At 49.1% G+C, this 23,894-nt stretch overlaps 1 long non-coding RNA gene across 1 annotated transcript in view; it reads left to right on the forward strand.

The window, feature by feature from the left end:
• The window catches only part of LOC117603460 (uncharacterized), a 167,744-nt gene that overhangs the window by 35,645 nt on the left and 108,205 nt on the right, over positions 1-23,894 (forward strand). Inside the window, exon 2 of the long non-coding RNA XR_004581229.2 lies at positions 21,559-21,625. This is a non-coding gene — a long non-coding RNA (uncharacterized LOC117603460). The remainder of the gene's footprint in view (positions 1-21,558; positions 21,626-23,894) is intronic.

Genomic DNA, 23,894 nt, shown 5'->3' on the forward strand with positions numbered 1-23,894 from the left:
GGACAGCCGTGAGAGCATTTAGATGATATCGTAATGGCAATTACCCGGCTGATCCCTGGCTTGGCGCTGCTTCGCCAACTCCTTTGCCGGACGCTGGCCACACCGACTAATATTGGTTGTGCTCATTATACCGATCTCTTGCCGATTCTACCTGCACCAACGTCGCCGTGCTAGTCCTCGTAATAGTCCCCTTGTTCGTCCTCCGCGTCGTCGTGGGTGTGTGACCACCGGCTGAGACCACTTTGGTCTGGTCCTACTTCCGGTATCCCGTAAACTCTTCGTTCCATGCTGCGTTTTAATTTCCGGTTGATAGGACAGCAGGGATACGAGAATCTTTCCAGGTATTTCGACGGTGAACGAGGAAAGGGTGGCGCGAATAAAAAGTATCGAAAGAGCGCAAGGTGTAGAGCGTCAGGTTGATAATCCTGCGTCCTTTTCCGTCCTGCGACCGCGGGTAGGGAGGTTTTATCGGTAGAACGCGATGGAAGGAGAGGAACCTAATTGAGTGTCCTCGCCCTGGGTGTCCGATGTTGTCCGGCGTTGTCGCCGCTACCTGAGGGCGTGGGCGCCCTGATATGAGTTACGAGTCTGTCGTATTACACGGGAGAGACCACGGAGCGGTCATGGTGGTCCTGCCCGTCCCGAGATTACGGACCATTTATACACAGGTATATGGGGAAGGTAGCGAAGAGAGTACGCGGCGCTTGCCGCCATTTTAGTCACCTTGTACACGTTCGATCGGGGTTTATCGGTGTCCTGGACTCGTATCGTACATTTCCGTCGCTTCTATCCGTCGCGAACACCGAGGGTCTTGCCCTCGGATCAGAAAAATCCGAAAACTTGGTATTGGTCCGGTCTTCGTTAGGAAGGGAATTAAAATGGCAATTGAAAGGCAATTAAATCACTCTGTCCGGAGGTGCACGTGGACATCGCGGTATACGGTAGAGAGGCGGCTAACAAGCGTAGATAACGCCACGTTGGATCGTTGTTCGACGCTTGGCGCGAAAAGAGGAAGCAGCGTAGCGAAGCGACCAAGCGATGAAAAAGGATGCTCGCGCACTTAATAACCGATAATTTATTAATACTGCAGGCTCGGCATTAGCACGGTGAGTAAATCAAGGTATCCTTGTTTTACGGCTTGCATTCATTACCGGGCAGGTTGCATTCGCTCGTATATCTCGCGAGTTCCGGGGTAACAGAGCGAGCTAATGGCAGGGCGAAAAAGTGGGAAAGACAGAGAAGGTAGGGACCAGGTAGGAACAGTTGTCCAAGTCTCATCCAAAGGGTACTCTCGTTCCGCTTACAGAATATACATTGTTAGCTTCGGTTTACGAGGCACGTTTTAAGCTCTTTACGCTCGCGTTTACGTTCCTTACGCCCTTACGTTTACGGTCGTTACGGATGGCCCCTCGCGGCCTTTCTGCGACAACTCTCGACGTCCTCCTCCACTGACACCGGGATCAACGGGTTCCGAGCAGGGTTAAGAAACAGGACCCCTCCTTCCACCCTTTCTCCGCTAGTGTATCTCTAAATCCTCGTTATCCCTGGCTGGACCTCCTCGGAAATTTATCGTCCCGCGTCGACGACATCCGAGATCCGACGCAGCTTGGGAGCCTAATGACCTCTCGCGTCGCGCGGGATACACCGGCCTCCTCGGTAGGAAGATCGATCTAGCTGTCTTCTTCGCAACATCGTACGCTTTAGGCACCCAAACGTATACGTTCACCAAAAAATCATCCCTACACCTGTGCCCCCGATGGATATGATCGAATTCCAGAATGCAGGTTGCTCGGCAGGATTGAAAAAGACGAACAAAGGTCGAGGAAACGTTTCCTGCTTCGTGTAGTTATCGTATCTGTTGTATCGGCGAACGAGCGCGTGTATGTGCAACAACCACCCCGGAAGTCAATTCTTGGCCGCTTATCGGTGATCTAGCAGCACCTGCGAGGAATCGAGAGCGCGGGTAATCGTCGTCTCACGCTCGTTTTCTCGACTTCTCCTCGTTTTGCTTCATTGTGTCCCGGCTACGCGGCGGCGAAACGGTGGACGCATGAGAGATCGGACCGGTACCGCCTTTGGCGCAAGAGCGCATAATGAGAGTGATATAATAACGACGGACACCAGCGGCCGGTTACCCGACGACACAACTCATCCCGACAAAAGGATACCGCTCTGCTTGCTGGAAGAAGAGAATGGAAGGTCGAGGCAAAGGGACTGGAAGAAGAAGAGCATCTTCAGGAATGGACGAAGGGTACGCGAAGGAAGTGCACGCGGAATGTCCACGAGAGAAGGAACGATGTAACCAGTCGAGTTAATTAAGAGGATCCAACCTTGACGGACGTGGCCATTGTGCACGCGCGGCTCTACCCTTCTTACCCTTTCCTCCCCGTTGCCCCGTTGATGCGTTCCTAAACGTATCCACATACGTACACGTCGTCCGGACACCGTCGCCCTTCGTCCTTGTCACGCGCCATTTACGGAGGCCATCTTGTACTTCTCTTTATCCGTAGCTAGCTCCATCTACCCCGTTCCCATTTCAATTTTAGGTTAGAAAATTAAATTCATTTCAACGAATTGCGTATAAACCCGGCTTAACTATGTGGACAAACATTTTGACGGGGATATGGCCCGTTTAAAAGTGATTTAAGAAAAGATATTTCGAATATAAGGTATCTAAAATTGCGCGAACCGCGTTAGACCCGGCAATTGACCGTAAAGTTTCGAAGCTTATGATGGAATGTATATCACGAGCGAACGATTCCGCAGGGCAGGCTCGTAGGAAAATGGCCGGAATTTACGACCGCTCTTAACGTATTTCATACAAAGTAGGAACCTTGGTGAAGACATCAGTGTTAAACTATGTGGCAAAAGCGTGAGTTACCGGTGTGTGTCACAATGTCATCCAGCAGAGTCTAGAAACGAGCCGAGTCCCGGTATATACGCTCGGATGGTGACTATAAAGTACTCTATTCCCCGCTTAGCTCGGGGTCTATTCGGTGCCATTACGTGTTCCTTAGCCGGGCGACGAGTACGAACGAAATAAACATTGCAACTGATAGTGCATTACAAGCGGCGCATAAAAGGTACCTGAACGCGATCGCGCGCGAGTATGGAAAACTGAGGGGGCGTCCTGGTGACAATTAACAGTCCCGCTCGGTCACAAATCACCGGGCGGCGAGCTCTAATCACAGCCCCGGCTTCTTTTTTCATCTCCTGTCCCTCCGCGTCTCAGTCGAGTGTTCCCACCTGCCCTCTTTCGTCCCGGCGCCTGTCCGTTCCCTCGCGGCTACACGCTAAAACCTCGTATCTTCGACCTTTTGAGAGCCGCAACGCGCCGAGGTGTTGATACGCTCAAAGTAATCAACCCGCCGCGAGTCTGCCCCCTATTTTCCCCGGCCTACTTTCGAAACTTATTACCCCAAGAATGGGTTCCGCCGTTTCGCGGGCTTCGTCGCGACCCGAGGAATATAAATTCACGCGGACCAAAGTGGCTCGCATCGGCTCGTAAATTATCGTGGAAACGCGGAAGCGGGGCGTGGAGGTGAGGAAGGAGAGATCAAACGGCGAACAAGGTGAAATCGCTGTTCGATCGCCGATTGATAATCGAAACAGCTGTCCGATATCGTGAGAGCGGGGCACCGTCGAACGCGATCGCGCGCTAAATCTGCCGACTCTAATGAGAAGTAATAAACAGACGCGGACGGATTTTTGTTTAACACAATCGGAAATGCACGGTCGGACGAAGAAAATTATGGAGTCACGCATGAGTTACGATACGTAGTCGCGGAGAGGCGGACATTACGAGCACGATTTAGTAGATTTAGCAGTGTGATATTTTGGACAAAATTATTGCACAACGGTTTCGGTGCACCGAAAGAATAAACGAAAACGTAGCTCGTGCTCGCGGATGCGTCACGGTCCGGGCGAGTTTAAGCCTCGACACTGGTCCAGCAGAGGCTGGACACACGTATAGCCGAGCAGCCAGATTGCTATGCTAATTCCGTTAATGTCGCATGAGTTATGAGCCCGCGCGGACGCGCACGCACACGCGTGACCGGGGAACTGGCTTATTCTTTCGGTCGAGTCAGCAGCTCGCGGAACGCTCCGCTGGCGATCCTTTACGGAGGCGGAAGAGACGACGCCTGGTGTAAGTAGCCGCATTCGCCGCCACTGCCACGAAGAAATGATATTCCTGCACGCCTCGGTGCTGGCCGCATATCTTAAGGCCCGATAAATTGAAAGCGCGCGAGCGGAACCCGCGAGGAAAGAGGAATAGAGAGACGGTCCGATCGCGGATGAGAGGGAGAGAGTCGCGAGTATCCCTGCTACGGCATTCATAAGCACCTTATCGTACGGCGTGCCGTGAGTAGTCTCGCTGCCCGCCACCGGTAGCAGGTGAAAAAAGCCTCGTAATCTCCGGTAATTGAGATTCGATACCAATTAAAAGCGAGCGCGAGCCAGACGCGGACCAATAGCGTCGTTAAATGAACCGAGCGTTAAAATCGTCGGTAGAGAAAATTTCGCTGTCGCCTGACTGGTTGCGAAGTAGCATCGGATTTGCAGCTTATCATTTTACACCGACAACGTTGCATAACGGAGTTGTAGCCAATAACGGTAGAAGAGATTCGAAACGGCGAAAAATTGGTACGCGCCGGTGCAATTTATTCAGCCGGACAATCAACGCATATAATATTCACTGTTTCCATCGCGTTCCGCGTTATTAAACATCGTTACCGTGCCCCGTTTTCCTCTGGCCGTTTAATTCTCACCCACGCCCGATCATTAGCGCCGCGGCCAGGCCGGGCTCAACACCTTGTATTATGCACTCTCAATCATGATACGCGTTCAGAGCGGTCTCGTTGCCCGGAGCTGTCCATAGCTTCCTTCACCTTTTTCCTGATCTACGTTCAGATATCAATGACGTTTTCCATGAGCCATAAATAACGACGATCATCGGTAATTGTATTAGATGAGGCCCTGTCACCTGTTCTATGCAGGATCGTCGAAGAAGAACGACGAAGTAGGGACACGGAGGGTGAAAGGTACAATCGCGACGTGGAAAAATAAGGAAAGGTGGAGAAGGCCAGACGGATGATAAATCAGACGCGAGGGTATCATTCGAGGGTTGATTTCGAGAAGGAAAAAGTTGGAAGAAAAAGGGTGGAAGATGAGAGGGAACGCGTAACTAGCAGAGGCTAAATCATCGATGATTGTGACGCCTTAGCTCACCCTCCGGCGTTTCTTTCGCATCGACTCGGGAAATTTTATGAAACACCGGATCGTTGATGCAGACATCGAGCATCGAGAATCTTACACGACGTCTGCTCCTCCGATTGAGCAAGAAACGAGAAAAAGTGTTTAGTACAGGTTCGATTCGAGGCGCATCTGAACAGTCACGCACACTGCACAGCCGGCTACATCATTCAGCGCCGATCGCCGTCAGCAATGCACTTAATTACTGTTCGACTCGCTATCATCGACGTTCCGATAATCGACGATGGCTGCGTCGTGTCATCGTCGGATAAATCCATTAATAAGTGCGAATGAATCGCGAAGCGCGATTCGTGTTCGATCGATGTAACACGATTTCTATAACTCGCGTGTACGCCTTCTATGAAGAAACAGGGCCTCGAATGAAAGATAGAAAAAAAAGGTCCGAAAAGAGCAGACGATCCATCGAGGAAGTCCATTCCTGTTCTAATCGCGCGGTCTGAAACAGACGACTATAATTTATTTCTCCTCCAGCCTCCGATAAGATGAATCTCGTATGCTTATGGGCTCGGGCGAGAGTATATACCGGCTCGATCCAGCCAGGGGAATCTATTTATAATAAGGCGATGCTTGCGACGCTACCGATCGCCGCGGCGCCCGCTACCGAGTCCGCTACTTACGTCCAGGGGGACGCGGCCACGTCGTCTCATCAGCGTGGATCCATTAGTCAACGGTTGACACGCTGACGGCTACCGTACGCCACTAACCCGTTCCCCTGACAGACCGAAGATTCCACCGTGATCGTAGAGTAGCTTCGAAGCGGTACGCGGAGTCGCGCGAGCAACGACCAGTTAATGCTATGCCTTCTCGTGTCGGTGACACTAGCAGAGAAAAGCGTGCATTATCGTAGAGAAGCAGAAGAGGAAGACAGAGGTGGCCACCGCTATAAACTACCGAGAGGTCCAAGCTTCGAGATCGAGCACGCAAGATGTGACCGTGACACACGGGCATTTATTACGAACCACCGGCACCGCTTCGTTGCTCTCCGATGTCCCTCTGCTTTTGCCCCTATCCACGCGATTACATCCTTGCACCATTAATGCCAGATGTACGTTACGATAATTTTGACGTGGAGGAAGATTGTCAGCTTTTCAGAAATATTTTTCGTTAAATGGGTTCCGTGTCCGTGGATGCGGTTTTCACCGGGCGCGTAGGTGAAGCTAAACGCGTTAAAGCGCAGACACGCATCTTCGGCGCGCCATTACGGTGCCTCCGGGCGAGCAAAGAGCCCGAGAAGTTATGCTGGCAAGCGTGCGCTGCGGTATTTATAATGGCGTGCTTAATTGTTGTCCGTAGATCAAGCGTGTATCGTAACTTCTCCGGAAACTCGAGGCGCCCACGTGAAACGCGCAACCTGTCCCGTTCTCGTCCGTTCCGTCGCATAATTTCTACGATTGCCGAGGGACAACGGTTTTCGAAAAGTTCAGAACAGAGTTTCCACCTTCCAAGCGAAGAGCGTTCGCCTATGCGTTAATGTCAGCCAGTGTATTAACCCTCAACCTGTAGGGTGAATTACTTCTTCCCCGTCACGATAACTGTACTTGGAGTAACGCACACGCGTTAACGCACCGTTTAACTTACCGCCAATTGCCGTGCCGCGAAATCGTCTAAGCAGAATCGATAGACGATAATTCAACCATTTCTTTGCTTCTCGACGAATCCTCCGCGTGTGTTCCGCGAGAGAACATTCACGTCGCTTCCACTTCGACTTCAGCGATCCGAGGGTTTAGAAGTACGACACAATTCCACTCGCGAGCACGCCGTGTACATTGTCGTAATCGGGCGAACGTGTTTCGCTCTCGGGTAGTGTACGTTAAGTAGAATTAATTAACACACCGGCGCGGCACCGTGAATATCAAGCGGAAAGGTAAATTCCATCAGGGCCGCGTTCTAGGCGTTAAATCTTTCTGCTCCATTTGCATTTTTCAACTTCGTCAGTCCTCCGTGTGTACCGAGCGATTTTTGTACGGATCAATGCAAATCGCGGAAATAGTATTCTCCTGCAACGTGTTCCAACTAATTTTATTCTAAATGGATCTGCATATTAGGTCATAGGATCTGTTAAAATGTTAATCAAAAATAATTCAATGTCTCCTCCTCCTGAGGGAATAAGTGCCCACAAATCAGTCAGTCCTGTCCGAGGATCGATAATAATTTTACAGCCTCTGTCGTGACTTTATTTAGACGGATTCACCAGGCAGCCGGATAGTACATAAATCTGCCAGTTTTACGAGAAACTCGGAACATCCCGTTGCGTCCCTGGATGGCGATAGGTTATAAGGTGGCTACCGCGGCTGCGTGTCGGGAGGAAGCTTAACCCCTCGGAGACGACCGCCGAGTGGACATCGCTCTCGCGTTTCGTATTCTCGCGCGTCTTTGCCGGGATATATATCCCCTAAGTGTGGTTCTATGTACCAGCCACCGGCTGGTTGGATGCGAAGTTATGTCGCGTGTCAATTGCTCCCTCGAATAGGCTTGGAAAAAGGTACGCGGGGGGTGAAGGAGGCTAAGGTCGGTCCTGGTCTTAAGTGACAAAGGAACGCGCGGTTGCGCGGGAGGATACCCTAGTAGCTCTATAAATTTCGTTACGTAATCCCGAGGGAGGCAGGGTGGTGGCAGGTACCAGGACGCAATAAGCGATACACGGCGAAATTGTCCGGCAAGTTTCTACCAGCTCTCTCCGCTGTCCTCGTGGTCGTAGCCGTAATTCCAGCGGTCCCTTTTAACCGTCCGATGATTCGTTTTATATGGAACACAAAGGATCCGCCCCTGCTCGGTGCATAAACGCGCGCACGCAACCTGTGCCGGTGCATAGGATGCACTTAGCGCGACGCCCGCAACCGACTCGTCCCGGCTTAGTACGCGTGCACCGTTCGACGCTGCTGTTTTCGACACCCGCGTGCCACGCGTGGAATTCACTTAACCGAAGAATGCCAGCCTCGTGTCCATTCTCGGCTACCCTCCGTTCTCTTCCTCGACCTGGCCGATACCGACGTCGAATTCCGATCTCGTACAGGTGCGATCGAGAAATTATCCAGATAAAAGGCGCGACGGTGTCGCTGGTCGACGAACCGCTCCACTATCACACCGTTCCCCCACACTCATAATAATCTACCCTCGTAACTTTTTCCACGGTAACGATAACAGTAAATATGAATTTTTTACACGGAATCGGTGACCCGCGGAATTGGGGCGGAATAAACGAGTTCCTTTTTCAATCTACCAACAGATCAGATAGTATTCTCGCTGCGTTTATACGCACGTATACCAGCCGCGACTGTGTATCAATGATAAGTTGATAAATATGCTAATGTTATCAGGTGTGGTTGCGAAAATATCCAAAGGTAATAACCATTATCGTTAGTCCTTCTTTCGAGAGGAAATCCAAGCGTGAACTCGCGATGTCTGTTGCGCCTTATACCGAAACACCGACAAAGCTAGAAAGCTAGCTGAATATTCGACGATTGCTAAAGGGTCGAACACAGAGAGAGTTACAATTAGCCGGCCACGTAATCGCGGCTCGAAACACGGCCAGCTCGATTATCGTTGCTCCAAACTAGGGGAGGGAAAAAATTAATTGTTAACCGGCCGGTCGGTAGATTTTGATCTGACGTCGTGAAAGTATATACAATGGCCGTTGCGCGATACGGTTACACGCGTACACGTGGTTAACCCTTAACCACTATGGACACTGAAACTTGCACAACTACTGTGGAAAGTGTAACAGACTGCTAGTATTTATTGCGTCTTTATTTATGTATATATAAATGTCTTATAAAGGTCAACTGCATTTCCCTTTGCTCCGTACATTAATAATCGTACTGTGACTAAAAGGTATGGCTGTTGAAAATCCTAGCTGACTGAAAATGGGGGATGCATAGTATACTTAGTTAAGCTCTTCCGGCGAATATCAGCCGTGTTGTTTTCTCGTCTGGTCAAAAGTAGCGGCGCGATTTCTCGGACCGATCTCGGTGCTCGCCGCTGATATCGGCATGGAAAGCAGATAGCGGTTTTCTTATTGAACGGGCGGGTTTAACAGGCGAGCAAAAGGACGTCGGACGATCGGTGTATCGACGTCGGTACACGAGTACTGCATTACTCGGTTCGGTAAGAAGCTACTGAATCACGAGATACGCTGATCACGGTTCCTTTCATTCCGCGTCCCGGTGACGGCCGATTCCCGTATCAGCCGTGCGTGTACCCTGATAACTAACGAGAACGAACGCGCTTCACGGCCGTTCAGACTAATCGAGCGTGGCCCCCTCTTAATTTACCCGCGACGATGTATCCTTCTACGTACCGGTGGCTGCTTCGAAATCTTGCTATATTGAAGGTACGTGTTATACCTGGGGATTGAAATGATCATTGATCCATCAAGAATCGTTTCCTTTTATTTTGTGAGGAAAAAAGAGGTGAAATTTAGTGTCGTGACATATTGAATATCACGATTTCCATGTTCTTCTTTTTCTCCGTTTCCACGGTCGGCGCTCGCGAACAGGATAATGGTCCAATGAAACGCCCAGCACCCACCGAGTCACCGTCGGTTCCCTCTTGTCCCGTCGCTGCACTTGTTTTCTCCGTATGGAACCGCAATCGGCCGCTGCAAGACAGAAAGTGCAATTATAAATACGGGGCGGCATTACACCGCTCCGGGTATCACCGGCGCGGCGATATTCGTAGAGAATTTTTCCATCCTCCGAGCAGTAGTACACGCGAGACCCTGACATGCATACGAGCATTCGAATAATACACTCTCGAGAGCAAAAGCGTTTCTAACCACGCGGACACTGGATAGCAGGTGTGCGCACGTGAACAACAACCGGAGCAATAATATCTATCATTAATTTTTCGTGATCCCCTTATCGTATAATTTATCATCGTTTTCTAATTCGTTCCCTCTGCTCGCTCGCGTCATCCTGCACTCCTCTAACGAGTCAAGGAGAACCGCTAGGCGTTTCTTTTTTATAGTCCTCCGTCGCGAAGGACAATCACCGGCACCGTCAATCCTCCTGCTGAAGCTTCAGGGATGAAGAGACGCCGAAGAGGGGGCGAGAGTGCTGGGGAAAAAGAAACGAGCGAAAGAAGTCGCGTCGTAGGCGTTCCGAGCATACAGGTGCGACGGCACCGAGAACCGCGGATAACATCGCTTAATCACACGTGACTCAAGCATATGCGCTCCACCCACATCTCGTTCCGTATCTCCGGCGGATTATCTATGCAAAAATAAATAAGCTACTAAGTAACGACCGGTCGGTCGTCTACGAGTTGCAAGAAGAATAAGAGAGAAAAAAAAAGGAGGGAGAAAAGGAGAAAGAAACGAAGGAAAAGAAAACAGCATCGCTCTGGCTGTACATTATTACTCGTGGCTATCGAAATGTTCCGAACGGTCTCAGCCGATACCTGTATATTCTTCCTCTGCCACTGGCAACTTACAGAGGAGGAGTTAACCACGGCCAGTATCGTTTATTGATTTACAGTCGTAGATACCTTCGTTCTCGATTAAAATCAGCCTTCTATATTGCACGAGACCGGCGCGACTTCTATCCCTTATTACGCCGCGGTTCTACAACTTCAGATGCAATCTTCTATCGGTAGACTGATTAATCGGTGGAAATTAAATGGTGCCGCGTCGCGTGCTTTTTAATTTAGGGAAGTATCTTTATCCTACCCGGGATGCTGATTGCGTTTCGAGAGGTTGTTTATAACCTTTCGAAGGGTTAAAAATCCGCTTCCTTCGCAGACTATGTCGCGACAGTCATCGTGGAAAAATGATGGTTCGCGACAGAAAGTAATAATGCTGTTTCCGGCCGCTTTGCAGCGATGGCATGTCGCGTCTATTGCTTGGAGGGATACCCGACGGTTTTTGCTTATCTGTCAGTGAGAATAATGATGATAGGATCGGCTGCATTGTGGGGGGTGGTGACACCCATGACACAATCGGCTCGAATACACCATAGATGGGTATACCTGGCAGGCTGCTCTCTCTGTATTATGGAGGCTTAAATCAGCTCGAAGGAATCTCGAAAGACATGGGTGTTCAATTACCTGGCCATAAACCTTTACTAGCCCACGTCCACGGCGACGGACGACGAGTTGGTTCGCGCGGTACGCGAGCCGCAATCTGCCTCGTACGATTCTTCATGGACACCATGACGATCCAATAGGGCTTTACTTTACGATCTCGTAGAGCCTCCACCTTGTCCCGGCCGTGTTAAAGAGCGTCCGCTGAGAAAATACCGGTACATTTTATCGTATTTCATACATTTTACCATCGAACGATAAAACGGCCACGGAGAAGTTTTGCGACTTTACTCCATTCCCACTTTCCCCGGGCTGGACGTGCAAGTAGGCAGACTGGCGCCAGAATGTACAATGTTACAGCCGCGAGAGTGACGAGTAATCCTTAAAAGAATGTATTTATTCCGCAGAGTTCTTCGAATCGCTCTATTCAAGCTGTATTTATCCAACGCGGATTTAATAGAAGCGCTTTATTTATAGTTCGTTTAACAGCGAAACGGTATTAGACTGGCTAGCAACACTAGGATACCTTCCTTCCTTTGGTTTTACTAATTTTCCTGAAGAATAATATCCATTGTACGAAATGGTCATTCATTCGATTTTGTTGCCATACAGCAAACTCTGGTCCCTAATGGGTCAAAAGAGGATTACGTGTTTCTTGTTTTAGAGAATTGTTGCAACGCTAAGAGGATTAAAAGTTTGGTATAAATTCGTTCTTTATTGGCAATTGGTACGCCTCTGATTCTGTTATCTCACCTCACACCGATTACGTAAAAAGTATCATAAGGATCGTAAATTCCAATATGCGATCAACTTTCCAAAAACAGCAGTCCTGTTAAAATCCAACCCGTGTCCGTGCAACGCGACAGATTTCTTCCATAAAATCCCAACACGTTTATTACCGATCCCCGACCGAATTCTTTCCAACTGTTCCCTCTTAATCGTTCCGCGATTCGTGTTAGAATCCATTCGTTTTATAGCAACGTCAAATCGGGTCGTAAAGATAAATTAAACGTAACACATGCCCGAATCGTTTCCGTGACAAAAAAGAAAGACATCTTTCCTTCGAATTCACGTCCAGAAACAGGCTGGTAAATCGCGCTACCTGTGGCATACCGATGAAGAAATGAAAATCTGACTGCAATTTTCAAAATTCCACGCTTGTTTCGTCGAAATCCTTGTAGCAAGGATCGTCAAGCTTCGAGAGCACGAATGTCGGCTCCCATTACACCTGTTTACGTGTCGAAGCGATCGAGCCACCCACGACAAAAGCGCGACAAAAGCGCGCGAAAGCGAGTGACAGAGAAAGGGGAATAACAGAAAAGGGATGAAAAGGACAGATCGATGAAAACGGTACGAAGCTGAAGAGAGAGGATGTTTGAAGGTAAAAGAGGAGGGAAGGTAGGCTCGCGCTTAATGGCCGGTTCGAAGCGGCAGCTTCGTGTGAGGTAACGACATAAAATCCCGAGATCTTACTTATACGCGCGCGAGCTCTCGCGCGGTAATCTCGAGGTCCCTCTTATTTAAGCGCCACATTTCTTTCCGGCGCTTCGGATGGCGGTGTTGGACGCGGGGAAAGTGGCCACCTAACTGTCGCCCGAACGAGCTCGTACGACGTCGCCACGCCGACGTTTATTGCGTTCCCGAGCCGGCGGATTCGTTTAGCCGTGTATGTATCGACCCCACGTGCGTCTCTACGATCGATCGAAAATTCCCTGATATCCGGCTGGATAACGAGATAAATTTGTATGTCGAAGAGGAGGACGCGACGCGACGCGGCGGGTCCGTGTCGTCGTTCAAGTCGAAATAAATTTTTTATCGCGGTACTACTCGGCGGTCCGCCGGTCAATTCTCATTTGCATGTTGAGTAATAAGTGTTAATTTAATTTTTAATCTCGACGCATTTATTTTTTCTTGACAACGTACCTTGTTCACCGCGGGATCGTCGAATGATAATTTGTCCGACGAGTAATTAAGTTACTTCGATTTTATGCGGGTGTTAAAGAGAGACCGTTTTTTAAGTAACTCGGTCATTTCATTCGCAGGAACCTAATATCTTCATGGCTCAAACCTGACCCGTTTATCGCGCATTTGTTTACGACGCGGTGCCGAGGTTAATATCGTTGTATTTTATTCAATGGTATCTTTTGAAACTTTCCCCGTAACAATGACGATAATGATCAGCATAAATATCTGTCGCGTTTACGTTCACAGTCGACGATTTTAGACTGGTTCTGCAGAACCTGATACCAAAGTGGTAACCTTTGCATTCTATTCAATAATATCCACGGAAAGTTTTCCCGGCAACGTCGATAGTTTCTCAAGGGTGGTCCGGGGTAACGGGCTTATCGCACCTAAGCCTGGCTGCCGTGTTGTTAGCCGGTGCTCGTCGAGCCGCGATTCTTAACATCTCCCGGTTGGTTCACGGCGAATTATCATACACGAGGCGGTATTTGAATGGCGAGCTTACAAACGACGCTGCACTTCTCATCTCTCACTGCGTACGCTGTAAAGTTGAAATGCCTCGTTCGCGTGTTAAGAATGAACGCAAACGTATTCGCGATCTCGGCCAGACAATCCCATCGCCCCACGTTTCTTGCTCGTTTCTAAAATAACGTTAAGTATACTCGAGAAATTTTCTTATCAGATTAAAAGGGGAACTCACTTATTAATGAAACTTTGCCAGCTTGTAGAGCTCGTCGAGCTGAACACGCCTATACCCCGTTTTGTGGGTAGACGGCTAATTGTTTAAAAGATATTAATAATTAAAGTTAGTTACTACTTATATTGAGAAGTATGACAAACTCACAAATACAACTCGTAATCTAGAGATCCACGGTTCAAATCCTCGGTTCCCAACATTTTTTTTTTTTTAATGATAATTTGTCTCTTTTTGAATAACTATTAAATAAAAGTTATCAAAAAAAAAAAAAAAAATTATTGGAAACCGAGGATTTGAACCGAGGATCTTCGGATTGCGAGTCATGGATCCGCTTCGTTGTTAAACACATGACTCGCAATCTAAAGGTCCTCGGTTCAAATCCTTGGTCTCCATTTTTTTTTTTTTTTTTTTTATGATAATTTTTATGTAATAGTTATTCAAAAAGAGACAAATTATTATCTCTGGGTAAAAAATTTTCGCGAGAATTGAAAAATGTCGTTTGGTACCCGAGTTATCGCACACCTCCGCCGAGTATTTTATCGAGACGAACGGTAGAAGGTAAAAAGGAAAAATGGATCGTAGACAATACATGGTATAACTCTCGTTTCCGCCCACTTGGCCGAGATTACCGCGAGGCGTGGGTTTGTCCCGGTGAGCTCGACCGAATTTTACGAGACGTCTCCTTTTCCCAACGACCTAACTAAATTCTAGCTTCCATTCCGACCCATCGATTTCACGTTCTAACGCGTCAACTAATGCCGCGTTTAAGAAATGCTAATCGAACTGCTAAGCATTCGATCTGTCTAGCAAAGTGGGAGGTCAGCTTTTGAATATCCGTACAGGTTGCTGCTTGCCCTGGGCTCTTGCTCTCTCGGCATCGCAACGTTGCGTATGTACAAGCTTCCCTACGAGATACCGTGTTTGTTTAATCGAATAGAATACATTAGCCCACGCCACGAAAGGCACTCCGCGAAGAAAACAGCGCGCAACTCGCGTACGACACGAACAAGGAAAGCGTATTGTCTGCTAGGTAGTACAAACCTCGAGAAACGGGACAGGAGATAAAGTTGTTTCAAAATCTTTTCGATTCCTTTATTTTATCAATCATTGATTTATAAAATACAGAGGATAAATGTATTTCGAATTACGTTAGACAAGTTAGCCACATTCCAGAGGATCCAATATAGGTCTGAAATAAATCTCAACGGGATCGCGTCGTGTAGGTTCATCTTCCTGCTGCCAGGATGATTTTAATGGGAGAAATCCGTGGCTGATGGTCTTTAATCGAGGGCCGGCAGTTTTCGCTCTTGATCGGTACTATTTCGCGGGCATTACCTCGCGAGCGGGGAAGGAAGGCGTAAGAGGACGCGTCCACCATTTATCTCGTCACCGTCTCGGATCCGTTGCCGGTGACATCGATAAATCAGCGCTATCGGGACCTTCCATCAGCATTAATCACTATAATGATCCCCGCGCGCACTCCGGACAAGGATCCAAATACCGCCACGGGGCTCCGACTCCGTGATGTTCAACGTCGTTCGGTTATCTTCCGAGACCTTGGGTCACCGTGGTCATTATCAAGTTGTTATCTCTCGACGAAAAGTCATGGACACAGTCCACCTTCACCTTGGTCATCGTTTTCTTCCTCGCGTTCCTGCGGCTTAGAGAAACGTGCCATTCCCCGAGTAAACGATGGTTGCTGGACACTGGTCCTTGAACCTGCTTATCTTCCAACCAACTTCACCTGATTCCCTTCCATGGACAACCTGTCTCTAAAACTGCTGCCCTCTCGCGCGGAGCAGCTTCTGTATAGTCCTTGAACAAATATTTTGAATTAAATTTTACCAAATTAAGATCTCTCTATACATAGAAGTTCTCCAGATCCAATAGAAAGGTAATCCAAGTTAAAGGGCAAATGCTCGGGCAGCCCTTTGTCGCTCGCGCCGCACGTTCGTTCCATTTACGTTGGACTGCCCTAGCAGAAGCAACGATACACGGGAAAGGGCTAGATAAGCAAGTTAGAGAGCGGCGAGTATCAGCTTCCGAAGCGGGATTCCCTCGATTCCTCTCACTCTCTTTCCCTCATCTTTACCTGGCTGCATCGTTTTTCTCTCTCGCTTCCTACCAAGCCCGGCCACAACTTCTCCGGAGCCGAACGAGCGTCGTACGGCAATCTGTCTCTTGGCGTGTGATAAATCAATCCTCCTCGCGGACGTGCGAGACACGATCACCGGGCGCACACACGGCACTCGTTGCACACGTATACGCGATCCCTCGGAGCCGTTGTCAGCTAGGCAAATGCTTGAGAAGGAGGAGCGAGGCTCGCGTATACTTGAGTCATGATCTAATAGGATGACCCGGAAGACCGATGGTTGCTCATCGTTGCGGATAACCGGCCATTTACGGCCAATTTAATATCGATAAGCTGCGCCCGTGTCGTGCGGACGGGTGTCGCAGGCCACTTCCGGACCCCGCCACGGGGCCTTTCCTCTCCGCTATAAAGATGTTAGGAACAAAGCCTCACCCACGCGTCGGATATCGAGACGGCAGACTCGTTTCTCTGGTAAGCGACGTGAAATTCTAGATTTTATGGACTGGCCGTGAGTAAAACACGGTCCCACACCAGTGATACGTTACTGGCGATCGATGCTGGCTTGCGTCTCAATTCAACTGCTTCAAAAATTAAACCAGAATCTTCCGAAACTCGAATAATGCACTTGGAACTTCGATTTCATGCTCGTCGATCGATCTTCCAAGGCATAGTGACAAATGGCTGCAGTTGCAAGGCACAAGTGCAACCTGCATCGACACGTAGTTGGCTGTAAGAGAATAAAAGCGCATTCCTATCGATCGATCGTGGAAAGCGTTGGACATACGGCAACAGCGGCATCGCTGATCCCGCTGTCGTCTCTATCAACGAGGAATAGAGACCGCAGGCTCGCGATTCCGCTGGAAGTGCATCAAAATGCAGCGATATCGATGCATCGCGCGCGCGTAACACGGACGACAGATCAATGGAATCGCGACTAAGGTCCGTCTGTCGTGGCCGTCGGTATCGAGCGTTTCGCTGGCTCGATCGAGCGGCGCGCATGGCGGAGGCTCATGAATATTCAGCGGACAAGTTGTCCGCGAGACGCTCGCGGCTCTAACGGCTGACGTATACCCTTGTTGATCATAAGTGGGTTTGTTTCGCTGATTGTTGTCGCATCGAGGCGGCTGGCCCGGGGCCTGCCGTTGAATATGCATCGCGGGGTCCAGTTTGCTCGCGTCGCGATATGCCGATCCGCTTATAGCTTCTATAATTTGCACCGTGCCGATAAGCACGAGTGTCGGACCAGCCCCGGCGTGTCCGGAGCACGTGGAAACCGGTGCATAAAGCACGAGTGACCCGCGCGTTATATCCAACCGTGGTGCCAACTAATTTGCACGATAATGGCGAGCTACCAGCTCGCGATTTAAAGGTCGCCCGTGTTATCGAGCCGTTCGTATTTCAATACGAACGTTGTCGATTTTTTCCTCTCCCGATCCGCGAATTAATTATGTTCCCGCGGAATTCCGCGACGCAGAAAAGAACGCCTCTCCAGGTTGAACGATATATCTCAGACGTCGCGGAGCCAATGATCCTTGCAACGGATCAATGGTGCATATCGCGAAACCTGCTCCGCGCTTTGGCCGAAGCCTCGAAACCGCGAGACCAGCCACCTAGCGCGGTTCCAGCACGTTGCTCGAGCCTGGCAGTAAATTAATTTACCAAAGGGTACAAGGGGAACAAGTTGTCCCCCGGTCGGCCACGGCCGGCAATCTTCTTAATCGCGATGAATTCATCGTTGCTCGAGCTCGTCCCTGTGTGCACGCGCGAACACAGATTCCGATCGTTAACGCCTTTCGCTCCCGGGACCAGCAGCAACTCGATACCCGGTACATACTTCTTTTTCCTTCGTCAACGATCCACCGCCGCGATCGAGCGTATTACGAGCGTCCTATAAAATCGAGGGAACACAGGATGAGTGTACGCGAGGATATCGTGAGAGTCTGTCTCTCGCGCATCGATGGAAAGGCTGTAATGAGAGGCTGACGGCAGGGACACGAGCGGAGAAGTCGGGGATGCCATTCGATGGATTGGTATTGCGGGATATCCTGCGGTGATTATAGCGTCGCTTCAAAGATCGACCGGTCGACTAGCAACAAAATGTTCCAACTGCGGACTCCCGGTGCCACTTATCGGCTCCCCGATCGAGCGTGTACACGACAACGGTAGTCTTGCGCAACCTGTTCGAACCACCTTTTGCGACCTCGCGCTCGATTGCATCCATCGGAGCACGAATTATCGTCGGCACCTAACACGCATGATTGAGCGATCACTAGCTCGTTCCTGGGACGGAGGAGAGCCGATCGTGAGCACCCGATCATCGTCGGGAATCGTTCCCGTGGACGTGTGTGGTCGTTGCATCCTGCATCGAGCTACTTTGCGGACGGTAGCCATGACTGATCGTTCTCTAACTCTGATTATTGATCGAAACCATTCGGATCAGATACACGGAGGTAGATTTCTTTCTCGAGCATCCGCTCTGCTTAGCGAAGCTTAACAACTACCGCGGTCATTGGCGTAACCAGCATTTTTCTCCGGGCTGAAACCTTCCCCTAAGTCTTTGATTCGTTAAATACTCGTTTGATTTCGAGAGACATCGGACCGTGAGATTTAGATTTTCTATCTCGCAGGGTCTTCGAAGTATATCCAGTATCGAGTACTCTTTCTCTGTCAACCAATTATCGGGAGATGAATCTTTCGCCGAATAAATATCGCGCCGATTAATTGTCCGTTTATCTTCACCGGTTCAAACCCATCCGAGTTTCAAGTTCTTTCGAGGAACGCGCTTTAGACGAGATCGGGGATCGGCTAATCGAGAACTCGTCGGCGAATCGGGGGCTGAATCTCCGGCGGATTCGCCGCTGATTTATAAGGTAGTAACCGCTATCGCGCGTTTCTGTAATCGAGGGCCATTGATAACGCCGCGGTATCGAGCGACGATCGCGTAAAACCGGCGCCAGTACTCTTTAAACACGACACCGGTCGCCGTGAAATCCTCCCTCCTAGCCTTCCTTCAACCGGACAACCCGGAAAATTACATTTTAATAACTGCTGCCGACGTTAAATGGGATCCTCGATCGTGGAAATTGCTTCCACATATCACGTCCCGTTCGCGGAACAGCCATAAAATTATCGATCTCAAATGAAACGAGTGGATCGTTCTAAAAAGTTCCCGGGGGAACACGCCGCTATGAAGATATCAAAACTATTCGATAAATTGCGCATTTAATGAGAGCAATTTCAACTTCACACTTTCGCGTGGAAGAAGAATCTCTCGGAATGGAATCGAAGTTACAAAGGCACAGTCGAGTCTTTAAAGGTACGAATACAATTCTCGCGCACGCGATCTATGCGTGCACGCATTCGCTTAAACGTGACTCGACGAAGAGAAGAAACGTATCCCGCGGCCATTCTACCCGCGGAATAAGAAATTTCTTGCGCGCCCGCTGCAAATGAGCATCTCAGAAAACTGAGAAGGGAGATTTAAATGCAAAGTGAGAATTCCTATGTTTTCATCCTCGACGATCGCTGATTAGACGTTCTTCCATTGCCTCGACAATTGTGAATGAAAAATCTGACTAATGAGTTTGAGGAATTTATGTCTTTGAAACTTCCACAGGCTGATTCTCCTGATGGTAATCGTTTTTCTAGTTTGAAGTGTTTAGAGTAATGTTTTCATGTTTTTCAGCATTGTAATTAGCTCATCAGGGTTTATGTACTCGTTAATATTCTGAATTAGGGTTGTTACTAACTTACGAGATACCCCGTCCGAATCAATAGCCCTGTTACAAGTGTTTCGATCTACAAACATGATAAATTACTTTGAACGCGATTGTCCCATTCGATCGATCGAAGAAATCGATCGAGCTAAGCGATTCGTGGATCGAAACGATCAGCGGGAACCTGCGGATCGGATCACGAACGCAGAGGCGCGATGTATGACCGTTGGTCACGCCAGCCTATCACTCTTCAGTACTTAATTACCCCCGGCCGATCAAGTCGGGGTGGTCCACGATCTCTTAGCATGGATACCGATCATTCGATACGTCCCTTGATTGTATTGATCTCTCTGCGTGATATCTGCTGGGTGATCGATCGAATCAACCTTCACCGTTCGCTGGATTCTCGATGGATCATGGAATATTTCATGGTTGGTATCATGACGAAGTCATTTCAAACTTAACTCCAAATGTCGCAGAGCTGTTGAAACGATATCAGGGTATCGTTTGGAAACTTTATCTCTGAAATGACCCCGCGGAAGCAGATCGTACCGGAAGATGTGTGTCGCGTGCCCCCCCCGGTGTACTATCACGTTCGCGTACCGACTCGGTACCGAGGTCGTAAAGCTGTTACACTTGGGAGAACTCGTGCTCGTCGACGGTGTGCAATTAAGATCGTCGTAATCTTCCTGTTTGTCGCGGTGTTTACAGCCTACACGTGTTCACTCGCCGGAGGAACCCCCTGCGAGAGAATAGTCGGAACGTGCGTCGACCGGCTGGTCGCAATTTGTCCTGCTTTTAAATCTCCATTTGATCGAGACGGAAAGGAGGTTCGTCGATACGAAAGGGGTAACCGTCGAGGATTAATAACCGTCATAAACCCCATTACTCTTGGCAACATATTCTGTTGCATATAACAGTACCGCAAACAATGGCCGCGGTGCTGGTTGCTCTCCGTTCGCGAAGCGTGTCCGGTGGATCGTTTCCACGCTCGTGGTCGCATGCCGGCCTGGAATAGACGGCAAGAAGCGACGCCGGGTCGCCGGATCCCGGCCTTTCCGGCCCCCACAGTGTGTACGTACGCTTTTCGTGCGGTCGGTAGAAAAACGACGCCGACCAGAGCCAGGCGAACTGAAACGAAGGATGCAGCACAGCGGAAGGGAAGCGCGGCGCAAACGTATGTATCCGTGACTAATCTTTCACGGTGAGGAGTCCCGCGCGTGTCCCAGTATCGTGAAGTTGTTGAATTATTGCCCTGTTATCTTGGATGGTTGCACAGCGTGGGAGGGGCGACGGCCCCCTTCAGATCCAGTTTCATGAAAGGCACCGACGATGCCCGCCTCTCTCACGGAGGAGACACCGTTTCTAGTTCTAATCTGTCGGCCATTTGTTAGACGGTTATGACGTCCACCGAGAGGGATGCAAGCAGCCGAGGAACGACGGGGTGCGTGGAAGGGGGTATATGATGCGAGCCACGTTGCTCGTGTCACCGTTTGTCCTCCGGTTAGCCATTGGGACCACCCTGCACGCCCGGCAGCACGATTTCGACGGATCACGGGCAACCTGCTCCGAACCTGCGCCCCAGCTACCTAAACCGACATTTTCCTCTTTACGCTCTGATTTATCGATCGATCGGTCATTGAACGAGATTTAACGATTTTCATATTTCTTAAACGGCTATTGCAATTGCTCGCTTAACAAGAAATTACAAAAAACGACGGCGAGATTTATGGCAATAGTTAATTACACTGACAAATTTCCGATTCTTAGTTTTCAATAATCATAACTATTTGTTCCAGTTACATCGATCAAGACAGCGACAGCCATTGGAAAGCCGTATATTCAACGTGCCTGGATACCTGTTCGGTGAGTCAAAGCATCTGACAGTTAGAAAATAAACTATCGGAAACGTTAAATGAACAATTGCGACGCAACGGTAACGAGATCTCTTGAACGTTTCGCCGATCGTTAACCGGCTAACTAAACGATTCTCTATGTACTTTCTGAACAAACGTAATCGCTCCTTCGAACCGTCAACTCGCTAATCAGAGCGATTCATCGGCGGTACGTGTTTTAAGGAAAAGTTACATAAATTTCCGCGGCGAGAGCGCATTTATATTCAACCGTTCGAGCATTTGTCAAGCCGGACAATGGTTTTATAAATGATACCGACGAGTTCGCGCCTCGTAGATCACGATGCCTGTACAATGGGAGGTATCAGTCAATCGAGGGTGCGCCAGGAAATTCGATATTCGCTTCGTGCATCGTCGACGCGATGGCGATTAATGATCCACTGGATGCTCCGGAGAAAATTTCAGCCCCCGTACTCGAACGAACGAGTCGAGCCACCCATTATAGCTCGTCTTCGAACGGGATACGCGTTACGTGTTAATTAAACATCATTAGACAGGCATTCGATCAGGAATTCAGTTTTTCGAAATTCGAAACCAAGACTGCGCTCGCGTTTGTCTTCTCAACTTTTTATTTAACACATTTAGGAGATAATAAATTGTCGAACAACCGCTGAAGATGTAATTGGGCCCATTAGTAACTGATTACTTCGCATAAGGATTAATTGGCAGTTTGATTCGCGAAACGCCAAGGATCACAGAATCCCTCCACTGTAAAGACGATTTTATTACTGCTGGTAGAGGACGCGTTTCTCGTGGTATCTGGGATCGTAAGACGCGGATGGTCGGCGAGATGCGCCGCCATAAAATACGAATCCGAATGAAACTAATTGCTTGTATCTGTTCGACAAAAGGAAACTCGTCGGACCCGTGCCAATAAACACGTCCCTTGTTCCCTCCTCTTGTTCGCTCGTTCCTTGTTCAGCCCGCGATGACGCAAGGTGGAACGGTTTCGAGCTACCTAAGGAGAGGCAGGGGGCCTTGGTTATTTATCCGCGGAAGGGTCTATTAATTTCCAGCCAATAATAACTCGGACTCCTCGTACTAATTAATATATGAGCACCATCGGGTCGGTAAGAGCAGGTTCGTCTCTCGGGACCATCTTAAAGACTCGTTCACCGGCTATCTTTCTCTCTCTTCGGCCTCTTGTTCTCCGCTTTCGTTACTGCTCGTCTCTGCTCCTCTGTTCATCGCACGGGACCGTTCGTATCGGCAAAACGATGATGAAGAACCGGCACTGCCGACAAAGATACCGCGACATGAGCCATGCGCTCTCGTTGCCAGCACCGCTCCACCGGCTCTAGACCCATTGAATCCTGATGGAGAGCCCGGGATCATCTTTATAGGTGTGTCGCGTCGATAAAAATTCGATCGACGAGAGTTGACTTCTGCCAAAATTGTTAGGGACGATTGTTGCATTCTTCAAATTCACTTGGGCTTTATAGACTGCCTGACAAATGGAAGATTCTTGAAAGGTTTTCAAGGATTTGTAGTGTTTTCTCAGAATTCAGTTATATGGTAGAACTCCATTTGTTGATAATAGAAGCTTTGAGAGCATGTCATAAACGAACTCAGCGATAGAGATGGAATTCAAAGGGAGGTAGCGGGCAGAGTTGGTCATTAGTTCAAATAATCTTCTGATACATATTAAAGGATCAGAAATAATTTTCTCTTGGAATGAAAATTTAAAGACATTAAATAATTTATTTTTTATTCTGGTGGCGAGAAAGGAAGCGACGTATTTCCTCGGTAGGTGTGTCCCGATGTCACAGGCGCAAAGTTGACAGGGTAGGTGCACCGGATGTCCTTTCTACGACGTTACATTGGCGCTCGGAAGTCGTAGAGACACGTGTATGACACGGTGAAGCACGCAGCAATTCGCGCGAACTTATGACCCGAGTCCACGCACATTACACGCATTGCAATACGTACGTAAGCGACCATTGGGCGTAGTCCTGGCCATTGTCCCGTGACAGACGCTCGATTGTCCCTATTAATATGAAGGGGGATCTCTCTCTGATATCCTCGAGTGCCCTCGTTTCCTGACTTGCCCACGTACGAGACACCTACTTGCAATACCCTCGTCGCGCGTTGACGATCGCTCGTCTCTTCCTGCGGCCTACTTCCTGTGAGTAACTACACCGGAAAGGTGCGGAGATGTTGAAAGAAAAAGTGTACACGGTGAAAATGAACGGTTCGTTTGCCACGAGACTTAATCACGCCCA

This window comes from Osmia lignaria, chromosome 4 (assembly GCF_051020975.1).
Source record: "Osmia lignaria lignaria isolate PbOS001 chromosome 4, iyOsmLign1, whole genome shotgun sequence".
NCBI classification, from domain to species: domain Eukaryota; kingdom Metazoa; phylum Arthropoda; class Insecta; order Hymenoptera; family Megachilidae; genus Osmia; species Osmia lignaria.